General features: G+C 35.6%; 1 protein-coding gene across 5 annotated transcripts in view; it reads left to right on the top strand.

The window, feature by feature from the left end:
* Positions 1-16,996, top strand: part of LOC129243869 (SPARC-related modular calcium-binding protein 1) — a 62,823-nt gene that overhangs the window by 27,611 nt on the left and 18,216 nt on the right. The window lies entirely within an intron of this gene.

The following is a 16,996-nucleotide window of genomic DNA, read 5'->3' as shown; positions in this document are numbered from 1 at the left end:
ACCTACAGTTTTAAGCCGACTCCGAATGGCAGATATTTTTATGAGGAGCTTTTTCATGGCAGAAATACTCTCGGAGGTTTGCCATTGCCTGCCGAGGGGCGACCGCTATTAGAAAAATGTTTTTCTTAATTTTGGTGTTTCACCGAGATTCGAACCGACGTTATCTCTGTGAATTACGAATGGTAGTCACGTACCAACCCACTCGGCTACGGCGGCCGCCTACTATATATGAGGTGTTTTTTTAAGAGCTTGAGAGCTTAAAATAATATCTAATACAAAACTCAAATATTATTAGAATGCTTTTTTTCATTACAATCCGGTAGATAATTCCATGGCATATATTTTTTTAATATGATATCCGGCATATGTCCTTTCGATCCGTCCAATTTTTTATTACTTTTTCTAATACATCTGAATAATAAATCTAAATGAACCCAATCAGCACAAATGCTAGTCATTTGGATTCAATTCTTGCACGACCTGTATTTTATAAGCCAAGATCCTTACGTAAAATTTTCCTCGTAGCCGAAGGACAAAGGTCAACAAGCTAAGAACGAAGACGAAACGACATTTCGGCGGCTTCTTGAACACTTCTTGAGCTTTGCGAATATATCTATTTTTTTGAAGTAAATTTCCAGAACTTGGAAGCGTTGTCCTGGCGTTAAACGTTCATGATGACTTGCCAAACCTTACTGAATAGAATTGTCACCACAGTTTGCCATTCTCAGCTATCAAACCATAGTTATCGATATCGAGCGTTCTTATGCAGCTAAAAAACACCGGATCCCATACTAATTATAGTGAAGCAGAGAAGAAATAACGCACAATAAAACTACGCGCTTTCGCACATTTGTATTCACCGTTGGTATGAGCATTGGCATATTGGCTGTGTTGGTCGTCCAATCAGTCGTTGTTCAGATAGAAACGAAGTAACATAAGAGATGAGTGTGTTGTTTTTTCGTATATAACTAACACAATCATTTCACTCATATTTCCACAGCCGTCCAATCTGTCGTTGTTTAGACGGCAACGAAGTGTCATAGGTTTGTTTTTTTCATGTACTCGTATCACTAACACAAGCTAAATTTAGCTTATTAGCTGATTCGTCAAATTCGTTCAGAGCCGAATAACGGTCTGCTAAATAGCACACCTCTATGAATCTTTTCACCATGCTTTCAATGATATCAATATGAAATCATGCAACTCGCATGATCACACGAGATAAACGTAATTTAAGGGGTTTAAATTGGACTTCTTAGTGAGCGAGATTATTTATTGAGCCGCGAATCTCCCAGCCGTGCGCAATTTAGAACTATGGCTGAGGAAGTGATTTTCTTAAATCTGCATAAATACTGAATAGATCATGCGACGCATTTAGAACTTAGTTGGTATTTCAGGTACAGCCGTACCTTTTTCGACGCTTTTTCACCTGGAAGGCTCTTTGTGCCCTAGGTTGTTAGGTACATTTTCAACACTAGCCACGCTCGATATGTAAATTTTTCGAAATGTTCAATATTTCAAAGCATATTGTCATCGGCGTGTATTGAACGAATTTTTCGCCGCGGAATTAAGTCAAAGCCAAGCATCGAAACAAACTGCCATCAAGTGCCTGTGCAATTTAAGTACAAAGTAATGCTGTTTTTTTAAGTAATGAAAACGATTGCTTTAATTTAATTGCTTTAATGTTAAATTTTTTTGATAAAGAATTCGATTAGAAAACACCTGATCTTTTTTGGCAAGGCTTTACTTACACAAATAATTTAAAATAGAATACAGAAATTTTTTTCTAAAGATTGTTCTAAGTGCTGTAGTGTTTGTTGTACAACGTCAATATTATGATAAGACTGAATATACGTAAAATCAGTACGGGTTTCCAATCGAAATATTTAAATTTAGTATATTTTAAGACTTCCGCTAAATTTGATATTATATAAAGATTTACATCGGCTAGACCGACTTGAAAATACTACTGAAAATCGGTAAATAGTATCACTTCATCCAATTTTGTTTTTGAACAACTTTTTTACAAAATAATAAAAAAAAAATATTTTGCGTAAAGAAAATCATTATTTTGATCTTCTAGGCCGATAGTCTTACGAGTAGATACTAGCGCCATTTTATATTACTAAAAAATAAATAAATAAATATTTTGATCTTTAGGCGTTGCATTATTTGTCTGCTTGCATACTACAGCTGCTCAGTTCACAAGTGTCAAATATGATTGACCTACAACTCCACTTGCAAAAATTATAAATTTTAAGCTGCATAAAAATGTTTAAGCCAAAATACTGATATTCAAAAAGCGAAAATTTTTGTAGTGACTTCAGGAGTTATTTTTCCAAGAAACAAAGCGGGTTCGATAACTTCCCAATGATACCTTAGAAGTCTAAATCCGTCAAGAGTTGGCTGAGTTACTAAAATGTTCCTCTAACTTATCTTCCAAAAAAGTCAAAAATAGCAGCAAAAATCTCATTACATTTTTTAACTAATTTTTTTTACAATTCTTAAGCAGATCTATTAAGCTTAAATCCTGCACTGTCTGAAGTAATTTTTTGTGAATAATATTTTCAAAAAACCAATTTTAGTTATAAAAAACTCGATATTTGAAGGTATTTTAAATTTCACCGGCTCACGTTTATCTTAATATTTTTTCAAAATATTTTGGCATAAATCTGATAATATAGTATAACAAATTTAATATTTGCGGCGAAAATCGCCAACATTTTTTAGTTTTGCACCCTAATTCGCAAATGAGTTTTGGATTTTTTTTTTTTTAATTTCGGAGAAAGTGCCCTTTTTTTAAAGGTATAATTTTTAAGCCAATTTAGTTGTCTTTAAAAAAGACAAATATCAACTATGAGTTAGACTGTTACCAGCTTTACTTTGGACTGGTTGAGTAATTCGTTAGTAAAGTTTTTTTTGCGCTGCAGAAAACTCACTCGTAAAAACAAACAATTGCGTAATAAATATTACACTCACAGTGCCTACATGTAAATATGAAAAAGCAATACCACTCCTGCTTAAACAAATAAATAAATACCGTCAATTGCTCCCGCGCATGTCTTCGTCCTATTCAGCGGTAAGCCGTACTCTAAATATTGTATTGAGTAATTTTGTTATGAGAATGTGATTTTTTAGTTTTAACCAATTTAAGTAAAATGTATGTATGTACATATGTATGCGTATATATGTATTAAGGTAGAGCAAAAGTACCCAAGAGCAGTGGGGCAATTTCTAGCTTAGAATTTTTGCAGAATCGAAAGTATTTATATGTAGTGGCATTAAGTAACTGTAGCACAGGGACTTATAGACAATTTTGTAGAATTTATTTATTTTTATTATATTTAGTTTTAATAATTTTTTTATGAAATTATAGTTCGATTTTTCTAAACTACTGGTAATTACATAAATCCCATTTTCAAATATTGTACAAATTACAAAAAAAAAAATCCACAAATTTTCATCAAAATTTCAAGAATTGTAATCATAATTTTTAGAAAAATTTCGAATAAGTCACTGAAAACACGCGTTGATTTTTGACAATTTTTTTAAGACGGTGCATTTTCTCTTTATAACAAATGCAGGACTTTTGTAAATTGCAAAAACTGGAAAAAATTCTTGTTATTTATGTATTATATATACTACTGTTTTTGGAAGTATGAACTTTTTCATATAAAATTTCGTAGAATGCACCATTTTGGGAAATGGGTATTTACTTCAAAAAGGAAATGAAATTGTGAAGATATTCGCGTTACTTCACATCATTTTTCATCAGAATTAAAAGTTTTTAAGATTTACAAATTTAAAAATTATTCCCCAACACAGAAATGATTTTTGTGATTTCATGAGTTGGGTCTTTGAGTAACAAAATACAAACAGTAATAAATCTAAATTGTAGCGGCAGGCTTATCACCTACCCTGTCAAAACAGATTAAAGAAACTACCGCAAGGCTGAGTCTTGTCGAGGCCCTATGCACCCGAGTGGAGTGAACAAGGAAAAAAAAAATCTTAATTATAAAATTACATATTAACAACAGCTTTAATAATTTTTCAAGAATGCTGGTATCAAATAGAAAAAATAACAAGAAGAAATAACATACAGGCACTCACACCTTATTTGATGCAGATACGGCTTTCTTGTAAAGTGTTCTATATTTCATAATATTTTGCGAAAATGTAGAAACAGAGTAAGCAGATACGAGTATCTAACTAATTTTGTTCTATTGCCTCTCTCAACACAAAATACACTAAAAGTGGCCACTCATTGCATTGTAATGCAAAGAAGGCAAAACATACAGAGAATTCACGCCACAGCCTAAATGATGCAGTTAAAAGCACCGTTATTTCCGGAGCAAGTTTCAACAAACGAAATTGCATTAGTTCACTGAAAAAGATTTAAGTAAGACTTATCATCCAGAAACTGTTCGAAGAGTACTGAGAGAAGCAAATTTAAATGGTAGAATAGCTCGTGATGAACATTTCGTAAGTGCAAAAAATATAAGCAGTTTTCGCGTGACTATTGAAATAAGACCCCAACATTTTGGAGGATCGTACTTTTCATAGACGCGGTAAAAATAAACTTATTTGGACCAAATGGCGGACCTTTTACAAGGCGCGGGGCCAATACGGAACTCCAACCCTAAAATTTGCGAGCTACTATAAAACACGTCGGTGGCAACGTTATGGTTTGAGCGTTGAAAAAACAATGGACAATTATGTTTATTTAAAACTCCTACAAGAAAATTTGGTTCAAAGCGCTAGAAAATTACACTTTGAAGCTAAATTTCACTTTTATCAAGCTAACGACCCTAAGCACAAGTCACGGATAATACAAACATGGTTAATATATAAATGTGATCACATTAATGAAACTTCAGCACAATCACCTGATTTGAATGCCATTGAAAAATTGTGGTCGGTTTTGAAGACAAATATAGGAAAAAAAGACATCCATAAAAAATCTGATCTTAAAAAAGCGGTACTTGAAGAGTGGAACCAAATTAGTCCAGAATCCACAATTAGTCGACTCCATGCCAAGTAGACTTCGAGCGGAAATTAATAATAAAGGATACCCAAATAAGTACTAAATACCTTAAAATTTTACAAATTATAAATAAAAAGTTGCGTTTATTTTAACTGTATCATTGAAGCTACGTCGTGAATTCTTGAAAGTTTTTGTATTTTTTTTTTGTAGTACATATGTATATGTAATTGAGTCAACACATTTTGTGATTTGTGACAAGAAATGAAATAAAACAAAATTTTCGCAAAATATTATGATATATTGAACTCTTTACAAAAAAATCGCAACTGCATCAAATACGTTGTGAGTGATTGTATGGTATCTTGAAAACTCCAAGAAGCACAAGAAAAATGTATTTTAAATTTTATTCTTGTTTATTCATAAAATCTATTGCATTTTCAAAGGATCTAAACTTCAGAAATAATTACATATTTAAAAGCAAAAATTAGTTAGTAGAGTAAAAAAATATTAAATTTTTTAAATCGCATACAAAATTAGACTACACGAAAGTTAACAAATTTAAATATCTCTAATTGGATATATAATAGGTATAATATATTATATATATTTTGATCGGTTAATGGATTCTTCAGATATTAGAAATTTTTATAATCTATCTTTTTCCATACCATTATTTGAGGATATCTCAAAAATTACATGACGGAAACAAAATGATGTGGATTTTCGGTCTAAGCAAATGATTTTACGTAGGAATTTAATGGTCTGGTTCTTGGGGTTTTTTGGCTCCGAGGCGCTGCGGCGAAAGCGTTAAACGAACTTTTTTTATAATCCACAAAACGTCAGCGTATTGTGAGATCAGACTGTATTTTGACGTAAAACTGTGCTGTAAGACTACCGTTATTACAGCAGCTTCTAGTTTTTTATGATTTCTTTCGTCTTATTTTTAAATGGTGTTGAAACGTTTTTGTTTTGAATCGATTGTTTTATATTTCTTTTAGTGTATTTTTTTTCATTTGTTCATTAAATTTCTTTTGATTTTGCAAATGGTTTATTATTTTGTCTTTTTTTAATTCGTTGCAGTTTCTTTAGATAGATTGTATCCGATAGGTCTAGGCGGCCTTCTAATCGGGAGCCATTTTGTGACTGAAATTGAACCTTTTGAAAAATCTTATATGTTTCCTTATAAGACCAGTTATAGATACATATTTTGTTTTTTAACAATAAAAATAATAAAATATTAAATTTTTTTTTTCAAATCGTAGAGTAATGTTATCCCTTAATTGGCGCGTACACCCTTTTTGGGTGTTTGGCCGAGCTCCTCCTCCTATTTGTGGTGTGCGTCTTGATGTTGTTCCACAAATGGAGGGACCTATAGTTTTAAGCCGACTCCGAACGGCAGATATGTTTATGAGGAGCTTTTTCATGGCAGAAATACTCTCGGAGGTTTACCATTGCCTGCCAAGGGGTGACCGCTATTAGAAAAATGTTTTTCTTAATTTTGGTGTTTCACCGAGGTTCGAACCGACGTTCACTCTGTGAATTGCGAATGTTAGTCACGCACCAACCCATTCGGCTACGGCGGCCGCCAACAAACAAACAACGATTATAATCAGGTTTTATTAAATACAAAAAAAAAAAAAAACAAAATCCGACCTATTCTCCTGTGCCAAAAATATTGCCAGATCTCCTTAACCTTGAAGTTAAATAAGCCTATGTAATGACGATGGAACTCAAACTTGCTGCGTTCGCACAACAATTCAAGATTAACAAAAGCAAACATTGCCGTTCGAGAATAATTTGAAATTGAAGCACTTTTTCCCCAAATGTTAAGCGTTTCAAAGGGATTTGGTAATGATTTAATGGCTTTATATGGCCCCAGAACCAAGCGTTCCGTGCCGATGGATAGTTTTCCAATCATCTTCCAAGCGAAGGTGTGCCCGTCTTTCTATATGCAGAGAATAACTTAGACAGGAACTTCCGGAATGAGCGAATCGAGCGGTACTCAAGGCTTTGTGAACCTGTTAGATGAAGTTCTGACTGGTCCTTGTGTATATCGTTAGAAACACACAATGGCATCCGATTAATTTGGGTACAATCAAGGGAGGTTTAAAAACTCATTACTCTCCCCAAGGATGAACTGAGAATGCTCACGGGCTCTTGTCGTTTCTGCGACCAATCCCAGGAGACTCCACTGCAGCATCTCCTTGAATGCAGCGCTATAGCGCGGAGAAGGTTGAGATATCTCGGCCATTTGCAGCCAGAAGAAAGGCACAGGTGGTGCTCCTTTGAGATTTGGTGGCTCCGAAAACGTCAGGCTAAAAACCCCAGGTACTGTGATGAGTAGAGGGCACAACAGACCACGAGGACGAAATGCAAACCTCCAATAAATCTAATGTAAGAATTCCACGGGCTCGAGTGCCAATGAAACCCAGACAGAAGTCTGATGTATAGCCTTGTGTTTGTAATTGTTTTACACGGTGACATGAAAAAATCGACCTGACCTAATGTGCACGCAGATATTTGTACCATATAAAATACAACAGAAGAATAAGCAATACACTTCATAATCTTTAGCAGACCAAATATTGGTTACTGTCATCCATGACTTATGCAAAATATTTGGTACACCAATCTACATACATACACGTACATATACGTACTTAAGTGCTGTCACAACGCATATGTACAAATACATACATACAAATTGTATGTAGGAGCAATATCGTTTCATATGCCCACTGCGTTAAGCCGCGGCTGGACGATCGGAAACCAGTTTCGGACATAAGGTGAAATAAATTGAAAAAATTTAAATTAAAAAGGAGACACAGTGGACACAGAATGGGCGCTTGGACGATATGTGTGAGACACTACATGACATATTAAACATAAATTATATATAGAGTTAATCGAGAACCGTACAGAAAACTTCTTGAAACTGCGTTTATACACATACATACATATGTACTCGTATGTGCATACATACATAAAAATAAAGGAAAGTAAAAAATATCAAAAAAGGAAAACACAAACTCACGCAAATCAAAACGCTGAAGATAGAATCAAAAAGTACCTACATACATACTTATGCACATACATAAATAAAACACTAGCAGCGGCGAACATTTGCTTGTATGTAGGTAAGCGTGCGGGTATTTATGTAGGTGTTTGAGGTGGAATGGTGTAAATCCTAAGAAAACACTTAAAAATTCCAAGTATTCTCAGCAAATTTGATTCGTATGTATGTTTACACATACATATGATGCCATCTATGTGTGTGTGTGTGTTAATTTCGAACTCTTTTGGTGACGGCTACAAATTGTCTGCCACAACAGTTTGGAACACCTGAGTGCTATTTTCAAGTCGAACGACCAGCCGCTTGCTCGTCCGAACAAATGCATAGCCGGTCAGCCGACCAGGCAGCCGTTCGATTGCCGCCTGACAGACTGAACGACCAACTCACCGACAGAAGAATCTCCACAGCCCATTGTCGGCACATGATATTCAGCTGCTACATAAGTCGACGTCATTCTGCTACGCTGCAAGCATAAGCAGAATTAAGTCAGACAATTTTGACCATTAAACGATCTCACAGCCACTGCCTGCTATGCTGCTCATCATGAATTGCTCCAGTGGCTAAATGTGCACGGTATTGTAGGTACTTTTCGGTACCTACTTATTTATGTACATATGCACAAATACCCATGTGTATGAGTGTATGCATTTATGTAGGTTCGCTCTTTTATACTATTTTTTTATTTATTTTCAATTTTATTTATTGGTTAGTTTCTTCTTATGATGTAGAAAAATGCATATTCTTAACTTGTTGCAGTTCAGGTGGACAGACCGAGGGAAAGACATATACATGTGTATGTGTATGTAGATGTGTTGTAATAAGATTGTAGCCTGCTAACATACACATACAAGCATTCACTCATACATACCCTGTAGAAAATTCAACTGTCACTGATATTATTCTGGTGTAATAGGCACAGAACTATTACAATGCAGGTTTATTTCGTTACTTCACTCGGCTTTTGCGACTTCGCCTTTGTGAAACACTTCTCAACTGTTTCTTGAAACTTGAGGACGGAAGCTGGAAGTTTTCTTCGATCCAGGTCTAATGAATGGATACAAACCGGAAAGTATTCTATGCGGTACTAGATGGCTCTATTGAGAAACGAGTCATTTCTTATGTATTAGAGAGACCGTTAGAAGAAGGCGTTTATTTCATTTGGGTGTTTGTGGGGCTCCTGCTGTAATTTGTGGTATGCCTCTTGACGTTGTTCCATCAACGGCGGGACCCACAGTTTTTATGCCACCGAATGCAGATAGAGTCTGCGAATACGAGAAAGAAGAAATGATTGACGTGGGGGATTGCCTCAACTTTTCCAGATACTTTTAAAAGTAAAAAATCTACTTTTTGGGATTCATGAAGGCTGTGGCATGTGGGCTGCATTAAACTGCGTTGTTGGAAGTTTAGGGCAAACGCGACCAGAACGGCGTAATGGTTACTGAAAGAGGTAGGATGATATTTTGCAGAGTACTTTATTTATGCACAATACCTGTGGATAGATAGTTGTTGTTGTTGTAGCAGCATACATATTTCCTATATATGTATGTACGGGGAATGCTGCTGGAGTGACAGTCCTTGTTTGGTTACAAATCTGGATCGTATAAGTCATAGAACCGGTTGGTTTGTTGAACTGAAGATTTATTCGGAATCCAACTAGCGCTTCCGCACCATTTTGTTGCCACATCCTCGCTACCAACTTGTATAGGGGTTAATTACAGATGACTATATCGAGTCTGTGAACCTTATTAGGTTGTTGACGTTTAAGCCAGACAAGTGTTCGATACTCTCGAACAGTGGTTTGCCCAGGGCTGACATTCTCTCCTGAAATAGGGCAGGGCATTCACAGAGGAAATGGTTGTTTACAACTGTAACAGTGAGTGCTGTGGGGGACCAATTTTTGCGGCTTGTTTCCCGATAGATCAAAAGCTAGTTATGACTGCCGTGAGTCTCCATTCGTCCCGTCGTTTCATGTTTATCAATGTTGACGTTTGTTTGTTCTGCTAATTTTGCCTGTCGTTTGGTCTATCCATCCACAATGCGCGATTCGGAGGTATTTTGAGGAAATTGTATTCTTGATTGCACCCAGTGATGTGAATACCGATTATGCAAGAACGTTACTCATGGCAGATTTACCTCTTGCCAGTTCATCTGTTTTTCTGTTACCTGTAATGTTCCGATATCTCGAGAACCAGATTAAGGTAAAGTTATGATTTTCACTCGCGGTAGTAAAGCTATTCCTACTTTGTTCCACCAGTTTATAAGTTGATGTTGCCTGGATTGCGGTTTGGCAATCCGAAAAAAAGCGATATTACTCTTCCGTCTGGAAGACACTGCAAGCATTAGGAAGACGCACAAATTTTTCAATTCTGAGTCTATGAGAATATATAAATTTAAATACATAGCCTAGAACCGACTGTCGTGGAAACGTAGCTGTAACTTGCTTGAGCCTGCCATATCGGCCAACAGCTCGAAGATCACCGTACGGAGGTGGCAAAAAAGCTATAGTAAATATCAAGTACTTTTGTATAGAATATTTAGCGAGGTTGAAACATAAATAAAATAACCAGTAAACAAAAATAGGGAGCATTGAGCTTATTAAGTAGAGAAATTCTAGTGAGTAAAAAAATGTTGAAGAAAATGTAAGAAACAATATAGCTTTATAATTCTTTCCATCTCTTTTCGCCATTTCTAGCTAATAAAAAGACCTACCTACTCATATTAAACTACTTCGAATACCACTAGTTGCGAACTAGAAACATACTTCATTAGTTTGGTTTGTCTTTCTCGCTGGTTATGCCGATGCCAACGGTTATGAACATAATACCCACAGTAACATTGACATCCAATTACGTAGTTGTCGGCAGACAATGCAACCACTTCAACTTACAAAAGGAGCGAAAAAAAGGAAACACAAAATACCTTTAATCGATGTGACCACAAACTATAATATTTAGGATAACTTTCTCACCATTTAGTTCTCTGCTACAGAGGGCTTAGCGGCAATATGAAAAATAAAGAAAGAAAAGAAAAAAGAGATATGTTTACTTGTACTTTCCAAAGAGTCATCTAAGCGACAATGTGGCAGTGCAGTGGCAGTGCAGTGGCCGTAACAGCGGCAAGCAGTCTGGTAGATTGGTCGAAAATAACAAACAAAAAGTTACTGCAAAGAAAAGGACACATAAAAGCTGATAATCAGTGGCCGACCCTTTTCTTCATGTTATGGATTTGGCTTCGTATTTTCTTTTTTTTTGTGTTTCTTGTTTTGTTTTTTATATTGCCTTCTTCTGAAGTGTCCGCCAAAAATGATTTACTTATGTACCGGCGATACAATAATAGCGTGCATGCATACTTGTACAAAATTTTATGCACCTATACGAGTATGTGTGTATACAATAGAGATGGGCAGGTAGATGAATGTGTAAAAGCCCTGCAAGGAAAACACGCGGTTTGAAGTAAGGGCTAGTTTTTCAATGCTAGTTTAACTACTCGTATGGTGAATTATGGTTAAAATAGGTCTATCCCTGAAAAATTGAGGGCTTAAACTTAGTTTATTTGAAAAGCAGAGTTAAATATGCACTGAGAAATTGACCCTAAGAAGCATAGCCAGCTTAGGACTACTGATTTTTCAGCCAGAAGGCCGTGACTAAATATTGGGCAGTGAAAAAAATACTTTTCTGCTTGTAGTTATCTACTTTAAAAAGTCATAAGGGTGCTCCATTAAGATTAGTTAATTTGAGTTTTGAAGAAAAAAACCCAGTTCTAGCAAAAAACATTGTTGTTGAAAGTATAGAATATAAAATCCGAAGTATGTCCACCTCGAGACGTGGGTTCCTTAGTCATATAAACAATTTCGAGTACAGTACTTTGTGTAGAAGAAAAGGCGTCCCACTGCAGCGTAAAAAAATAGTCAAAAATCAACGGTATTTTGCAGTTACTTGAGTTACTGTTACACTTTTTTATATTGTACTAAAATTCAATGGGCAAAAAAAAAAAATTCTAAAAATGCTGATTTAAAAGTTAAAAACTCGCCTGACAATTTTTTGTGAATTTGTCAATTTTTTGCGAATTTTGTACAAACCTTGGAGCTTTAGAGGTAGGTGCCATAGGTGAAATGGTTGAAGTACCAGCCTGGCACTTCCTAAGTCGCACTAAGTGCCGTTTTGGCCATTATGAAACCTCCAACGGGCAGATATCTACAGCCAACTAGAGCTGTTGATGTAACCGGAAAGATTGATGGGATTTCGATTGGAGCACTGCCCCAGGCTGTTGAGGAAAGGAGCACCCAGTGAACTTTGAAACTTTGTACTTTTTGTACAATTTTTTATAAAAAAATTTAAAGTGTACATATTTATATGCGAGTGTTTTAATGCATGCCACTTGAATTTTTGCATCCCTACTCAACTTCATGTACACATATATTCGTATGTATGCATATTTTTAACGGCGTCAACTCGTGAGGAACTCTATTAATTTTCAATTGAAATATTTTAGCGTGCAATCAACACTTCAGTGCCTTTGCGTGCCATTTGATTTTTTCTTGTTGTCTTTTTTGTTCTTAATACTTAAATACATACAGGGTGGGCCATATAGCGTTTGCTTTTTGAACCACCTATTTTTTTGAGAATGGTAACACAAATGACATGTCAAATGTGTTCATGGTTTACTTAAAGGTTTGACACTTACGAAAACGCTATACTCTTGAACAAAATTGGGAAATATTGAAAACCTATTTCCAAAATGGTGAGTCTTCTTCTTCTTCCGCGGTTACAGTAAATGGCGAGCGTTACCCTGACATGTTCAACGAGTTTTTGTTTCCAAAAATTGAGGAGGATGACATGGACGATATTTTTTTTCAACAGGACGGTGCAACTTGTCACACTGCCAAAGTTACACTCGAACTTTTTGGCTACCGTTTTTGAATTCCGATTTCAATTGGCCGCCTCGGAGCTGTGATTTAAGCCCGTTGAACTATTTCTTGTGGGGAGCCTCTAAGGACAAATGCTATGCGAACCATCCAGAGACGATTGATGCTTTAAAGCACGAAATTAAAGTTGCCATTCATGAAATTGGAGCCCAAACAAAACAATCGAAAATGTGCTTAAAAATTGGGTTGATCGAATGGCCTGCTGTAAAGCCAGTCGTGGCAGTCATTTAAACGATATTATTTTTCATTCATAAATGACAATGTTCAATCTTCAAAAAAAAAAAAAAAGTTTGAAAAAATATTGATTTTTTTTTTTATAGCCGATTCAAAAAGCAAATTTTACGTGGCTCACCCTATATATAAATTTTCGCATGTCGTGTGTTTTTTTAGGAGCTTGAGAAGTTTAAATGATAATATGATAAAAAACAGCAACAATATGTTAGAGAAGCTTCGTCTTTTTTATTATAACCCGGTAGATAATTTCATTGCATTTTTTTTGAGTATCCAACTGGTCTTAATAATAAATCTAAATGAGCCCAATCAGCAAAAATGCGACACAAACGACGGTCATTTGGATTAAATTCTTGCTCGAGCTGTATTTTATAAGGCCAACAAGTTGAGACCGACGACGAATCGAAAATTTGGCTTCTTCTTCAACACTTTGCTCTATGAGCTTCGCGAACAGAATTATTTATTAGCTTTTTTTCAAAGTAAATTTCCGCAACTCGGAAGTGTTATTCTGTTGTTAAACGATTCATGATGACTTACCAAACCTTATTGAACAGAAATGTCAACAAAGTTTACCATTTTCAGCTGTGAAAACAAAGTTATGGATACGGATAGTTCTTATGCAGCTAAAACAAAAACACCCGAAATGTTGTAAATATAATGTTTTTTCGTTTCAAGTCATAGATATTGTAAGTTCACCATTTCGTTATTTAATTCTTATTTTTTGACAGACTACGAGGCGAAGGTCGTAGCTAACAGTGAGTATTTCCTAGTGGGGCTGCAATACGTTTGGTCACAAGTTAAAAGCCGTCTGGGTATATGAAATAAGTCGCTTCAAATTTTAGCCCTTATCATTAGCACTAGCCCGCTTAGCCCTCGACTATCACTAGCACGAGTTCGAGTGCGTTTCTGCCATATGTGAGAAAAACCATCCAACCGTTAGTAGGCGGCATAAAACTGCAGGATCCAGGAGCTTGTCTCAATATACTACATACAACGGTAATCGTTTCACCTTTTTCAAGGTAATCGATGTGAATGACACCTCGGGAATCTCAAAACGGAATATTTTCGTCATAGTCTTGTTGACCGGCAAGCTCAGCTTGGTATTTTTCGTTTACTTTACCGATTAGGCCCTTCACCATCCATGGAAATCAATGTGGCTTAATTGATATTAAAAATTATTTTTATACACATATTTTACATTTCCAATGCACTTACATCTACATATGTTACTTTTCTTCCTTTATATATTTCTTAAGGGGACAGATACCTGTAAACGGCCATATCTTCCCTGATTTTCATTAAAATTATTAAAAATATATTATTTAAAATAAATTTTTTCAAAATTGGCATACAGTTTATTTACACATTGAAATAATATAAAAAACTTTTTTTTCGAAATTTTACAGGTATCTGTCCCTTTAAGTACAGACAAACTCTGCGTTAAATGTTTCCGCATTTGGCTCTCGGCAATGCCGCGGGGAGCGTCAATTTGTACTGCCGTAGCTGAAAATTGAACTAATACATACTTTATGGGTTACCTATGGGAGAAATTGGAGTGTATAATTTATGTGTTAATGGCACTTTATGCTGACCAATCTATGGAAATACTACTTTTAAGTGTGCTATTTTGAGTCAATGTTTCGTCATCGGTTATGAAGTGGTGCCAAATCAAACGGGTTACTATTGGAAATCGCCAAACACTATGTTGAAGTTGGCAAATGAAAGCTTGGCCAATGTGTCACATATCTTGCGAATAGCTTTTTTCATATCTAAATGCATTTATGCGAAACTGAAACCATTGATCCATGGAAAAAGCCTGTAACCGTTTTGTGTTCACGCACCTCATGTATTCATAGCGCGTAGTCCCATCCAGCTGTGATTAACTGAAACTTAAAAAATTCCAATTTTTTTTTAATGGAAAACAAAAAAGGGTTTCGCGCCCAATAATGAAAACACAGTAAAACAATAATGAAAATGACTGTATTGATTTTCAAAATATTCCCTTGGAAGTCAATATACTTCTGTTTTCGTTTTAACCAATTTTCAAAGTTCTTTTGCCACTCAGAAGTATGTATGCGTTGAAAAACGTTAACCTCGCATTTTATTTTTGAAAAGAAATCATTAGGTGGCAAATCAGGGCTGTAAAGTGGATGGTCCATTAGTTCGATCTTTTGATTCTTCTTCAAAAACTCTCTTGTGTGAGCCGATAGGAGAGAGTTTGGCTTGGTAAAGGATGATTCGTCTTCAGCGGTTGATTTTCCTTAATCCACCGAAAACTTTTGCCAAACAAATGGTTGTGCACCACTCAGAATTCTATTTTTTGAATTGAAATTCTCTAGTGGTACAGTTAGGACATTACAAGATTTTCCGAAAATACACTTGCTTTGAGGTGCTTCATTCGCGAGCAACTTTTGTTGGACTATGCTCGTCTTGGAACACCCACACTGTCTGTTTGCTATTTGGCTTCCATCTCATATGCATAGATCCAAGATTCGTCACCTATTACGAGGTTATAGAAGTACTTTGAACCACCGTGGCTGAATTTCTTCAACATTTCTTTACACCAACCGACAGGAGTTATTTTTTGGGCAATTGTCTAATTATTGCGGTATGGGAACAAATATTTTTCTCAAGATCAAATATCAAACGTTCATGCAATATTGAATGCACGCTGGTCCCACTAATACCCCCGAATACGTCTATCACGCAATTAATTCTGATTAAAATTGTAATGTGACAGACGCAGGTTAGTGAACAGCTAATTTGTTTATTGGATAGTTTTGTCAGTAAAAGATGGACCGCAGACAACAAATACGAGAATTAGCTGGCCCGATACTAAAAATTAATTACTTATTTTAAAAAATCTTAAATTGCAATATCTCAGACTGCTCCGAAATAGCAAAAAAGTTAATGAAATTTCGAAAGTGTTAGTGCTAACCAGCAAATGCATGCACCCCTACGTAAACAGACTATCATCCAATTCTAATTTGAAGCTTAAAAGTTTCCAATCTTATTTTAGGCAAACTATAATCTAATTGTGGTTTGAGGCTACAGTCCTCACAATATTTTCAAGCTTCTCTTGGGTTTACTTGGTAAGGTTTAGTAAATAGTATTTAATACTCGTAGGCTACCACAATAAAATATATGACAAATTAGTCAGAAAGTCAAGCTGCTTTCTCTTGGCAGCTGTTGCTTGACAAGCATTGTGTTAATGTTCATGGGGGAATTATGGTTTTGAAATACGGTGCATAGTAATCGAATAGGTTTATCACAAACTACCAATAGTTTGGCCCGGGGTTGGATGACACATCAAATGACACAAAAACTATCTAATAGTGGCCGCCGAGCAGCATTCATTAACATTCTTATCTTCGAGTGCAATCCTGTTATAAAAAAAAACTTATCATTAAAGCTATCTACCGCTGGGAGACGGCTGTTGTAGAGCGACTTCAAATTGCACACTACAAATTTCAGGAGAAGTTCAAGCACGCACCTAATAAATAGTTTTTGCGCCAATTATACTAACAAATATACATTATTGGGATTTTTGCTAGGCAGACGTTGAGTTAATTGATGCTGATGACGTTAATCACAAATGCGCTGGCACCTTAATTTTCTATCGTCTGAATATGCAATCGGAATGTGAATTCTAAGGCATGCGTGGAATAAAATTTCATTGCTTTCATTAGCGACTGTCACTTTGAATTATGCACTTAGTGGCAACTGCAATGGATGTCTGACTTTCTACATATGTATGTATGTACATAATACTTATGTGGCGTTT

This window comes from Anastrepha obliqua, chromosome 4, assembly GCF_027943255.1.
Source record: "Anastrepha obliqua isolate idAnaObli1 chromosome 4, idAnaObli1_1.0, whole genome shotgun sequence".
Classification (NCBI taxonomy): Eukaryota; Metazoa; Arthropoda; class Insecta; order Diptera; family Tephritidae; genus Anastrepha; species Anastrepha obliqua.
This window is presented reverse-complemented; position numbering and strand designations above follow the sequence as displayed.